The sequence below is a fragment of the Lupinus angustifolius genome, chromosome LG05 (genome assembly GCF_001865875.1).
Source record: "Lupinus angustifolius cultivar Tanjil chromosome LG05, LupAngTanjil_v1.0, whole genome shotgun sequence".
In the NCBI taxonomy this organism is placed as follows: domain Eukaryota; kingdom Viridiplantae; phylum Streptophyta; class Magnoliopsida; order Fabales; family Fabaceae; genus Lupinus; species Lupinus angustifolius.
Window position 1 is genome coordinate 19,698,854 of NC_032013.1, and position 12,434 is coordinate 19,711,287.

The following is a 12,434-nucleotide window of genomic DNA, read 5'->3' on the forward strand; positions in this document are numbered from 1 at the left end:
ATGATCTTTTGGTTTGGGGACCAAGTCCCACACATTATTTCGCTCAAACTGGTTTAGCTCTTCATGCATAGATATATCCCAATGTACATCCTCGATGACTTCATCGATGGTCTTTGGCTCTATTTGAGATACGAATGCAACAAAATTACGGAAATTACGTAAAGAACTATGGGTTACCACCCCTGTAGATATGTCACCTAACACCTTATCGAGTGGATGATCCTTTTTTATTTTCCACGCAATAGGCATGTCCTGATTTTCTTCTTCTACTATTTGCTCAAAATCTTCTTGTTGGATTTGATTCATGTCCTTGGATTGCACTTCTTCTAGTGTACCTGAAATGTCATCAGAAAAGACCTTTCTCTTCTCTTTTGGAGAAGATTCATCAAAATGAACATGAATAGACTCTTCTACTTGCATGGTATATTTATTGAACACACGAAAAGCCTTACTATGTAGTGAATACCATAAGAATATTCCCTCATCAGCCTTCGAGTCAAATTTTCCTAAGGATCTTTTTCCATTATTTAAAATAAAACATTTGCACCCGAATGCCTGAAGATGAGAAATATTCGGTTTTCGACCTTTGAGAATTTCATAAGGTTTTTACAAAAAAGTAGGTATGAGTAGTATTCGATTAATTACATAACAGGCAGTATGAACTGCATCAACCCAGAAACAATTTGGAGCTTTGCTCTCATTTAGCATGGTCCTCGTGAGTTCCTCTAGAACTCTATTTTTCCTCTCAACAACTCCATTTTGTTGAGAGGTATGAGGAGCTGAGAACTGATGCATGATCCCATGCTTATTACAAAACTTATTAAATTTATGATTTTCAAATTCTCTGCCATGGTCGGATCGTATGTAAATAATTTTCAGGTTAGACTGGTTTTGGATTTATTTGGCTAGACATTTAAAGGATTTATAAGCATCACTCTTAGACGCTAAAAACAAAGTGCATGTGAATCTAGAAAAATCATCAATAATTACCAAAGCGTAATAACTTCCACCAAAACTCATGATTTGCGATGGTCCAAACAAATCCATATGGAGAAGCTCCAAAGGTCTAGTAGTGGATATCGCATTCTTTTTATTAAAGGAATTCTTTACTTGTTTACACTTTTGACACATGTCACAAGAATCCTGAGTTTTAAAATCGATTTTTAGAAGACTGATTACCAAATTATTTTTAGATAATTTTTCTAAATACTTCACATGAATGTGAGCGACACGTCTATGCCAAAGCCAGATGTCATCTTCTTTTGAATTAAAATATTTTGAAAACAAGGAAGTGACATCCTCTAGATTAACCATATAAATGTTATTTACACGATACCCGATAAATTTTACATTATTAGATAATACGTCACAAATGATACCACAATCAGAATCAAATGACACACGATTACCTTTGTCGCATAGTTGGCTTATTCTCAACAGATTATGTTCCAAACCTTCAACGTATAGAACGTTCTTGATTGTAGCATGGGTTGAGTTGCCAATCTTTACGGTGCCTAAGATTCTTCCTTTATTGTTGTCTCCATAAGTAACGAAACCATTTTCTTTTAATGAAAAGTCTAGGAATTTTGACTTGTCTCTAGTCATATGTTCGAACAGCCGCTATCAAGATACTAGTTTTTCCCATGTGTTCGAAGGCATACCTGCAAAATAGATCACCTGCTAGTTTCAGGTACCCAAATTATGTTGGGGCCTTTTCTGTTAGTAACAAGGGAGTTATCTCCCTTTCTTACCCAAGCGTAAACACCACTGGGTATCTCATATCTCCTAATGTAGCAGGAATGAGAGGTGTAGCCATGTGTGCCACAATAGAAACATGTAGGGACTCTACTTTTATTAGACTTTTTATATGGACGAGTTAGAGGTCTCCTATATGGTCTATTTCTATTGGATAGGGGAACATACCCTAATCCAGTGTGGTCACCAACGTTACTTGTTTTACTAAGCAGAGTGTCTAATTGGTGTTTACTATTTGAAAGTTTTGCGAGTTTTTCATTCAGTTTAAAATTCCCGTTTTTCAAGTCCTCACAAGACTCACAAGTAGTTGTTTGACATAAATTATTTTTAGAGCAGTCGCATGAAGTACAAGAAAAAATTAGAATTAAAGTTTCATTTCCAATTTTAGCTCATCTAATTCTTTTTGTAATTGAATTATTTTCTGATCATTTAGCAAAATTATTTCTATCAGCACTAATTTTTGCTAATTTCTTAAGCTCTTCATGCATCTCAACATAAACATCATATAAAACATCATATGAGGGAGAATCAGAAGAAGAGGATGATGTGTCAGAATATACCTCATTTGTAGCATCCTTACTACCTGATCTGCAAGCCTCATCTGTTATGGTCATTAGGCACAGCTTTGCGGTCTCCTCTTCATCTGAGGTGCTTGATGTTGTTTCTTCCTCCGGTACATCCCAAATAATGTATTGCTTTTTTTATTTGTAGTCCCGGGGAGTGCTCTTCTCTGTATCAATTTTCTTCAAGTAAGTGGGGCACTGAAAATTCATGTGACCCGGCTTACCACATTCATGGCAAGTGAAGCGCTCCCTTCTTCTTGCCTTTCGTAGTTGATTCTCGCGCTTCTTTCTTTTGAAATCGCCTAAATCATCCTTTCTTCTTTAGGAACTTTCCAAATTTTTGCACAAGAAGGTTTAGCGTTTCTTCATCAATGTCTTTCCATCTCTTCATTGGGTTGTGATGTTGTAGCTTTAAGAGACATTCCTTTCTTTTTCCGATCAGACTCCTCATGCATGGTCAGACGCCTAAGCTCCATCTCATGCTCTTGAAGCTTTCCGAACAGTGTTACCAAAGGCATGGAATCTAGATCCTTAGACTCTATGATTGTCGTCACCTTAGGTTGCCATCTCCTGTCAAGACAACGTAAAACTTTATTAGTGAGTTCTTATATGGTAAACATTTTATCTAGAGTAATAAGATGATTAATAATGTGAGTGAATCGCTATTACATGTCGCCAATCGATTCACTAGGTAACATACGAAATAATTCGTATTCATGAGTAAGTGCATTCAGCCTGGTGCTCTTGACCTTGCTAGTGCCTTCGTCAGTCACTTGTAAAGTGTCCCACATTTTCTTGGCACTTTGACATTGAGACACTCGAAAGAATTCATCGTAAGATAGGGCCGAAGTAATAATATTTTTGGCGCAAAGGTTGAACTGGACCTTCTTGCGCTCCTCATCGGTCCATAAGCTTTTGGGCTTTTCTTTCGGTTCGCCATCCACTAAGTGAAGTGGGACGAAAGGGTCACTAATTACGGATTCCCAAATCTCTAAATCAATAGCCTCTATGAAGATCTTCATTCGGATTTTCCAGTAGGCATAACCCTCGCCACTGAATACGGGAGGGCGATTAATTGATGCGCCATCACTGCCAGAGGGGTTGGTGGAACCCATTTAAATTCCCTAAGGACCACGCGGATACGGTTGAACTAGCACGTCGTACTAGCTCTGATACCACTTGTTAGGTATCAGTGGCCTAGGAACACCTACAAGGGGAGGGGGGTTGAATAGGTGTAGCAGTTATCATTTACCGCTTCTTGCACCAAAACCCAATTCTAGAAACAACCAAGTTAATCGATTAATACCTTGTCTTAATCGATTAACACATGCACATAACAAAATAATCAGAGAGCCAAATTGCATAGTTATTTAAAATCAATTGAACAGAGATAAAGCAAATATTTTTAAGCACTATTAATAAGCATATGGAAGTGAACAATTATGCAAAATATCAGCTATTAATTCAAATTTAAACAACAAGAAAAGTAAAGAAGATTTAAGAAGAGAACATCGTGCAAAGATGGATTTTTGTCATGGTTCGTTTGCGGTCCACTGCAAACTACATCCAGGCCTCCCCTTCTGATCTTGGGAGATTTTCTTTTTCACAATATTGAATATACGTATGATCACACACACCAATTCAATTTACAAAAACATAGGACGCTTCTTTCATGAAATCTAGAACACCTAAACCCTTGGTTTGACTCTACCTATCTCCTGAGAAAACCTTTCTCACAAAACAACCTCAGCCAATATTCTTGTTCTCAAATCAAGACCTTCTAGTCTCGGTGAAGAATCTCATTCTCTATGGTGGTACGAAACCAAGAGATCAATCCAAAATACACAAAAAAATAGATTAAAACAGCAAGGTATTATAAGCACAATAATGCTTGAAATATTACAAGTAAAATTCCTTAAGACTAACCCACTCACTAATCACTCAAGCCATCAAGAACATGTGAGTTAATCAAAAACAGTAATCAATATATCTCTCTAGCAATCTTTACAAATAATGTATGAACATGTGAGAAAAATAAGAATGAGCATAAGAATGTGAAACAATATGCAAAACAGAAATCAATTAAGCATGGTAACTCTCTTCCTCACACATGCAACTCTCTTGCAGAAAACAGAATACAAAACGAAATATGCTCTCTAAAATCAATCATATATAATGGAATGCAATGATACAGTTTTCTGGAAGTTTCCTCTATTTATACTAGGTAGTTTTTACAGTTGGATTCGTTGCAAACAGTTAAACGGTTAAAACCGAAATCAGTTATAACAAATAACAGACCTGTTAATCGATTAAGGCAACCCGTTAATCGATTAACCAGTGCAATAGAATTGAAACATAAAACAATTGTAACAGAAACACTAATTTAACAGAAAAACAATTGAGTTAATCGATTAAGTCACCACGTTAATCAATTAACTAGCATATTAAAATACATGGTTCAAAAGGTAAACTTCTCATATGTTATGCACAGCTTCTATACATGTTCTAGCAATTATATTATGCCTAATATGCATATATAACATGTATGATTAATGCATGAACATACAATTAACTAGATGGTATGTCTCATGGATATGATATGATAATTATGATGGCCTAAGAGACTTGCACCTAGGTCCACCTCAGCTATACTCACTTACTATGGCACACATCTTAGACTACTTAGAATAATGACTCTATTTATATCCTAGTCTAGATATGACCAAATGAGCACTAGGCATGTTGATTGTTGAGCCACCTTCAAGCTTTAATAGAACCTTGTGTTCATCAAAACATAGGCAAAACATTGCTAATGCTATCCTTGACACTTTGCACTTTCAATGCTAACAATTAAGATCATATATTTCATTATATTAAGTTGAGATGTGTTATCGAACATCGAGTTTCTACTTTACTCTCTTGAAGTGAGTAGGGAGAAAATGACAAATGTTGGATCATTCTTCAAAACTTGTGATAAAAATCTGTAAGGACCGGAAGAGCGGATGCAATCAATAGCACATTTTCTCTCCTTAAGTTATATGGTAGCAACAAAAGGTTGCTGCTTGAGATAACACACGAAATTAATCATTGTTTCTCCTCTTTCAATCTTTAAATAAATTAATATTAACCCATACCACAGATTTTTTTACCAAGAAGTACATAAATCTTTATTCTCTATTTCATATAGAGATATGTAGGAGGAAGATGAACTGTTATTAGGCATAAAAAAACTATGTTTCTCATTTTCAGTAGCTAAATAAAAAATAAAAAAATACTTAAACACAAGCTTAGGTATAAAATAATTCATACAATTAATGAGTGTCATCATAGCATTAGTATACATTGTGTTAATATATTCTTTGATCTGTAATTGAATCTCGAATGTAAATCTCTAGCTTAAAAGATAAATTAAACTCATATTTAAGTATTAAAAAAGACTTTTCTAGTATAAAAAAATCTAATTTCGACTCCAATAACTCGCGTTATAGTTAGAAGAAAAGAAGATTACTATATTACCAAGGGTGAAATGTAACATAATAATAATAAGAAGAAGAAAATGGATGAAGCATTATAGTTGAGAGGAAAAGTGAATAAATGAGGTCTAGATTTGAGAGATTGAAATAAGTGAATGGTTAACGATGAGAGAGAAACAATGGAGAATGTGAAAAATAAGATAAGTGAAGTTATGGATAAATGGTGAAAAGTATGATTAAATCATTGGAGAGTTTTATTCAGTAACATGTTTATTGAAGATAAAAATTCAAAAAAAGATATCATTGTAAATTCACTCGCAAAGACTAAAAAAATATGAATAATTCAACATAATAAAAAATATTCCTAACTATTGAATAAATTTTTTGACACATTCAATTTCTAAATATATAGATTCATTAGGCTATAAGATAATGAATAAAATAACAATCTAAGACTTCTTCAAGAATCACTCTAAGATGGAATCCTCATCGAAAAATCATACTCTTTTAAAAATCTACAAAAAAGGGAAAATGTAAATGTTCAAAAAGGAGATTTAAGTTTTAAGTTTTTCCCATATTGTGTACTACATTGCATATAACAAAGTAAATATTGGTCAATAATTACAAGTGTATCATAACTTAAAATACCAATTTTTCTACACTAATTTGATATACGAGTGAATTAATATTGAAACAAGTTATTATGAGTATAATGGATGTATGTATTGTCAATATAAAATTTTAATACCGTTAGTATATCATTTCTCTTGAATAATTTTTATTTTTATTAAAAAATCAATGGTTATAAATATGTAAATGAATGCATGATGAATGATGCCCTTAACATGAAAAAATTCTTATATTGTTGGTAAACAAAAGAATTTATCATTTATTATACTTTAAATATTTTTAATTAATGACAATATTATAAATCTTCCTATAAATATATAGGAAGTACTAAAGTTCCTTCCAATCCCCTTCCACCTCTTGTAGAATACATTTGTATTTTGAGTCTAGTAACATAAAGGAAATTGCACTCTTTGCCGGTATATTATTCCAATTGTCAATACTTTCTTCAGCTGAATCTAATGGTTTCAGTATTGATCTTATTCATATAGACTCACTTTTATTACGCTTCTATAACTCTTCAATGACCCAATCAAATGTCTTTATTAATGTAGCTTTTGACTCAATTTCTCAAGTAGAAAGCTTCCCATTAAACATTGCTCTACACAGTGATGAAACCATAACAATTCCAAATAAGGGGCTTTCCCAATGACTTATAGGCACTGTACCAAGAGGGTCAGTTGTTGTTGTTGACACTGGTAGTGATCTAACCTGGATTCAATGCTTGCCTTGTATGAAGTGCTATAATCAAAGGCTACCATTTTTTGATTAAAGAAAATCTTATACTTTTCCATTTGAACCTTGTGGTAATAGTTTTTGAAACAAAGTACGTACAAATTCTTATGAAATTGGAGAGGAATGCAAATATGAGGTCGATTATGTGAGCAAATCTTCAACACAAGGAAAAGTGGCTATTGCTACAATTAGTTTTAATAATTCCTATGATTGTCGCATAATAAAATATCCCAACAATATATTTGGTTGTGGATATAAAAGTATTGCGGTGTTCAAACCCACATCAACAGGGATATTTGGTTTGGTGGTGGACCTTCGCCATCCATTTCCCAACACGGTGTTGAATTCGGAAAACACAAATTCTCTTATTGTCTCCTTCCTTTTTATTATGTACAAGGTTCTAGTAAATTGAAATTTGGGGTTGACACACAAACAAATAGAACATGAGTAGTTACTACCCCTTGGTTTTATTGAATCCATCGACCTATTGCTATCTTAGTCTTGATAATGTCTCTATTAATGGAAAAGTGGTGAAGCCAAATGAAAGTACTTTTGGTAACATTTTTATTGATTCTCGTGCAACAATCACTTTCCTTAAATCAAGTTGGTATGAAAAGGTTGAAGTTGCTGTATTAAAAATAATTGGTCATAAGAGTATGGGAGTAAGGTATCCAGTTCGACCATTTCGTTTATATTATAAGGATGGGTCAATTACAAACTTCCCCAACATCCCACTCCATTTTTATGCTTCTATCAATGAGTTAAAGTTGAATGCATTGAATACATTTGTGACCCTAGGTAACTTGACATGCTTTGTTATACTCCCGACCGAAAAAATCTCAATTATTGACAACTTACTACAAGTATTTTTTAACATGGAGTATGATCTTGACGAAAGAATAATTTCGTTTGCAAAAGCCAATTATTTAAAGGAGTAAGAAAAATATATCTTATATATTTTCATATATTTGATCATAATAATAATAATTATGATTAAGTCTGAAATAATTAACTTTTGTTTTTAGCTTGCTCAAGAAAGTGGAACAAAAGATATGATCATCCCCGAGTAATGAATAATGAATAAATTAGTATGAAATTAAAATTAACAACAAAATAATAGTATTTAATTGGGAAGCTTAGAGGAACAAGAAATAATAGAAATGAGAATATGATATTTATTATTATGTTTCTTAAAGTGATATATATTTTGATTGCCCCAGAGAAATTAAAGAACTCGATTTCGAGTTTTGTGAATTAAAAAAATATTCATTGATATGAATGACTCCACAAAATTGAAAATATTCTTAACTCAAACAAAATTTTCCTGACCATCATGTAATCTAAAACAATGAGAGATAAATATAATGTATTTTATATTTTTCTCTTACGGTTTTAAAAGTTATTTCTAAGTAGTTTCACATGAAGTAAGGAAATTATTTAATATAATTAGTACTATTAATTTTGTCAATATTTTGATGTATTTTCTAGAATTACCCTCCATTATTGAAATCTTTTTTTCTTATGTCATAAAATTAATTATTTTATGTAATCATTTTCTTTCTTTTTCTACTCAATTAATAAGGATATATTTAAAAAAAATTATGTAATGTATTTGAAAACAAAATTTTTCGGCCCAGAAAGGCTGAATATAATTTTTTCAACACATTTTTTAATTTAAATAACTAAAAAAGAAAATAAAAAATAAATAAGAGAACTTGATTTGAAAAATTAGTATTCAGTTCATATTTCAAATCAAATCTATCACTCTTTTAATAATTTAAAATAAATGTTTGCATAATTTAAAATATTCCATATGTCCATAGAATTTGCATCATTTAGGAGATTGGTGAAAATATTTGGTTAGTTAGTAGCACTAAGAAGTCAAATGTGTCCCTTAACTTAAGTTAATTATAGAATTTTTCTACAACACCCAAACTTCCATTGCATTAGTAACAAGTACGTCAAAAGAAGTTAATAAACTCAATGAATTCCTGTACATGGTCCTGTCAATATGGCAATTTATGGTCATGATATTATTCAAGCAAATAAAACCATTCCTACTTTTAGTAATACAAATGCAATCCAGAATACTAAATTCCACCATTAAGTTCTTTGCTGAAGCTTCATGGGGACCAAGACAAAAGACTATAGAAATACATGGTTACTACCTATCATTAAACAACCATCCTACAAGATCTAACCAAAGCGCTATTACATACACCTAGAGTATGATCAAAATTGTGAAATACCCACCCCCTGTTGAATTTATTATGCTTTTGATGGGACACCCAATGGAGGAGGTTTCAAGATGAGTTGATGGGGGTCCACCTGGGACTAGTATCCCGGAGCGCATGTATGAAGTAGTGAATGTTTATTACAGTTATACTGGAGAAGCTAAATGTTTTGAACTGGATGATGATCCTCACAACTTGAGTGGCTGGAGCAGGCAGGCTTGCACCGAGAGCCGATTCATAGCCGCCTAGAGTCTAGCATGTTTCCACCATATGAGTTCAATTAATCTTCTTTTGAAAAGGAATGCTTAAAGGTGTTCGGAGTTGAGCATAACAAGTCCCCTTGATTGTGGCCTTTGGTAAAAGTCTAGTGACTCATGCTGCACATGAAAAGAGAGTAGAATCAGGAAGTTTTAGTACAGTGTAATATCTTCAAACAGTAAACCAAATTCATAGAGAAATAATAAATTGGCATTGCAAGAGATAAGTGAGAGGTCAAGACTTACACATATATTCTCCCTTGTGGATAGTTACAAAAATTGAGGCATTGATGGACTAGTGTCAAGAGAAAGAAAAATCAGGTTGTGAGTCATCAAGTAGTGGAAATATGGTACTTACCAGATAGCATATACTATTTTTTTTTTCAGTTACATAGTATTAATCAGCAATAAGATGCAATATTGATGAGCAGTTTTGAATAGAATAATCAGAGTATGCAAAACAACAAAAGTCAGAAAACAAACACTATTTGCCAATAGTTACTATTTGAATAATCATTGAAATTCAAGACAAAAAGGAGTTACTCATACAGCAAACATTACAATCAGGATAGTCATATGGTGACAAACATTCAAGAGTTGCATGTGAAAAGCATGAATGATTAGAATTCCATAGAGACAAATACTAAACCAAAAGCCTTCAGTTATACTTTCATAATAGGCAATGATGAGCCAGATTAAAGATAAAAGTAAAACAGCAATGCAATTGCCAGCCTAAGAAGTAATCTGAATCAGCTACAAGGCCCATAACCAGCTATAAAAAGGAGAGGCATGACGCATAAAGAAAAAAAACAGCCATATAGTGAGATACATAGATCAGAAAAAAAGCTCACGCATATAAACGCAACAATCAGAGAGGAGAGTACATACATATCACACATACATTGTGAAATCAGCATACCACAGAATTCACATACACTTACATAGCCCCAAACAGAGTGCAGCGCCAATACAAGAGAACAAGAGAGAAGCAACACACATGCACAAAAGAGAAGGAATAAAAAAGAAGGCTACCATTTAAAGATCAAGCGAAACAGGTAGACTCGCAAGTACCTTATTCATCCTATTCAAGTATTTAGAAATAGAAATAATGCACCTTATTCATCATGTTTTATGAATAGAAAATCATGCATACTTACCTCTCAAACATATCAGTAGGTATTTTAGCAAATTGTCAAAATTTCATGATGAAGCATTCTGAACAAAACTCATTGCATACAATGAATTAGTAGTAGTGATGATTTGGGTTAGTTTAGGCCTCTGGTTTAGCTTGTTAAGCACCAAAGTGGTTTGTTCAGGATGACAAAAATAACTAGTTAGTAATACCTTAAAATTGAGAGACACCAAAAAACATGAGCCATAACAACAGCAACAATAACCATATGAAATAACAAAAAATGCAAGTTATAAAGGTCATTCAAATCCTAGTTCATAAATCTTAACAGCAAAATAACAACTACATAAGTTCCAAGTCATAACACTCTAATCAAAATAGCAAAGTAACAACCCAATTCCTATTTAAGAATGTACAACCTAATGACCATCATTCCCGAGATCAGTAAGAAAAGAAATTAACAACTAACAGCAGGAACAAGAGAAAGGGAACAACTAAAAACTACTCAAAAAGTACATTCAACAAAGAAACCAGAGATCCCAAAATATCATCCTTCAACATATTTGAATGCTACATTATAAATACTGAAATGATGAAAAGAAAAAAAGAAAAGATGGAGAAATGAGAAAGGTTTGTAACCTGGGCTTTGGGCCACCGCGGGGAAGGAGATTCTAGTCGATTGGAGAGGGACATCGCGGTTCTCCTCCATCTCCGCGAGCCAGAGAACTTCAGATAAAGAACATCGCCGGTCGACGCTGAGAGGGACCTCGAATTCGAGACGTGCTCTCGAAACCTTGCTCACCGTTGCTCGCGAAACAAAGAAGGGAGAAGGGTGGGGTAGCCAGCTTCATGGCCGTCTTCATTGTTTCATTTATTTATTTTAATTAGTTTTATTTATTTATATTTCTCGTCTTTATTCCTTGGTATTATTTGTTTAATAATCACATTATTATGCCAAACAAAAATCTACTAAATTCCCTATATTACTTTTATTCAACTACCAAATTAAGAATTACTAACTTACAAATCATTTATTTTATACTTGTGCTTATAAAAAGTAACAAAGAAGGAGTCTCTAATGATATACGAAATTAAAATCTTAATTTTTTAACATGAAATTTTTGATATTGTTAATATAATGCATTGCATTTTTTGTATTTTTTATCAAATCTTGTTGTTACTCTAATAAATGTTTTAACCTTGAATTTCTAGATTTGAATTTAATTTTAAATGATGATTCTTTTCATGAATGAAGATTAAAAGTCTTAATTAACTTGATGAACCTATTCATGATATTATAATCAACGAGTTTAAGGAAGATTAAAATATTGATTTTTAACATGAAAATTTTCTATTATTAATATAATCAATGCATGTGCATTTTTTGTATTTTTTTATCAAATCAATTGTTGTTAGTTGTTACTCGAATAAATTTTTCAACTTTAAATTTATACATTTGAATTTCATTTCAAACAATTTTTTTATTGCCACAACATATCTAATATTTTACTATCTTTTGAACAACTTACTTCTTACAATTTGGGTATAATTATCCATGCATTTGTGTATACTCTTACATTGATTATTATTATTATTTTGAAAATTATGTGTGAACATTTAATGTCAATTTAAGAGAATAAATTTATTTTAGAGACTAG

General features: G+C 32.5%; 1 long non-coding RNA gene across 1 annotated transcript; it reads right to left on the bottom strand.

Annotated features, from left to right (window-relative positions):
- LOC109347200 lies at positions 9,132-11,624 on the bottom strand. Its single transcript, XR_002107580.1, has 3 exons — positions 11,416-11,624; positions 9,891-9,939; positions 9,132-9,764 (listed from the first exon to the last, which is right to left on the bottom strand). It is a non-coding gene; the product is annotated as an uncharacterized LOC109347200 (long non-coding RNA).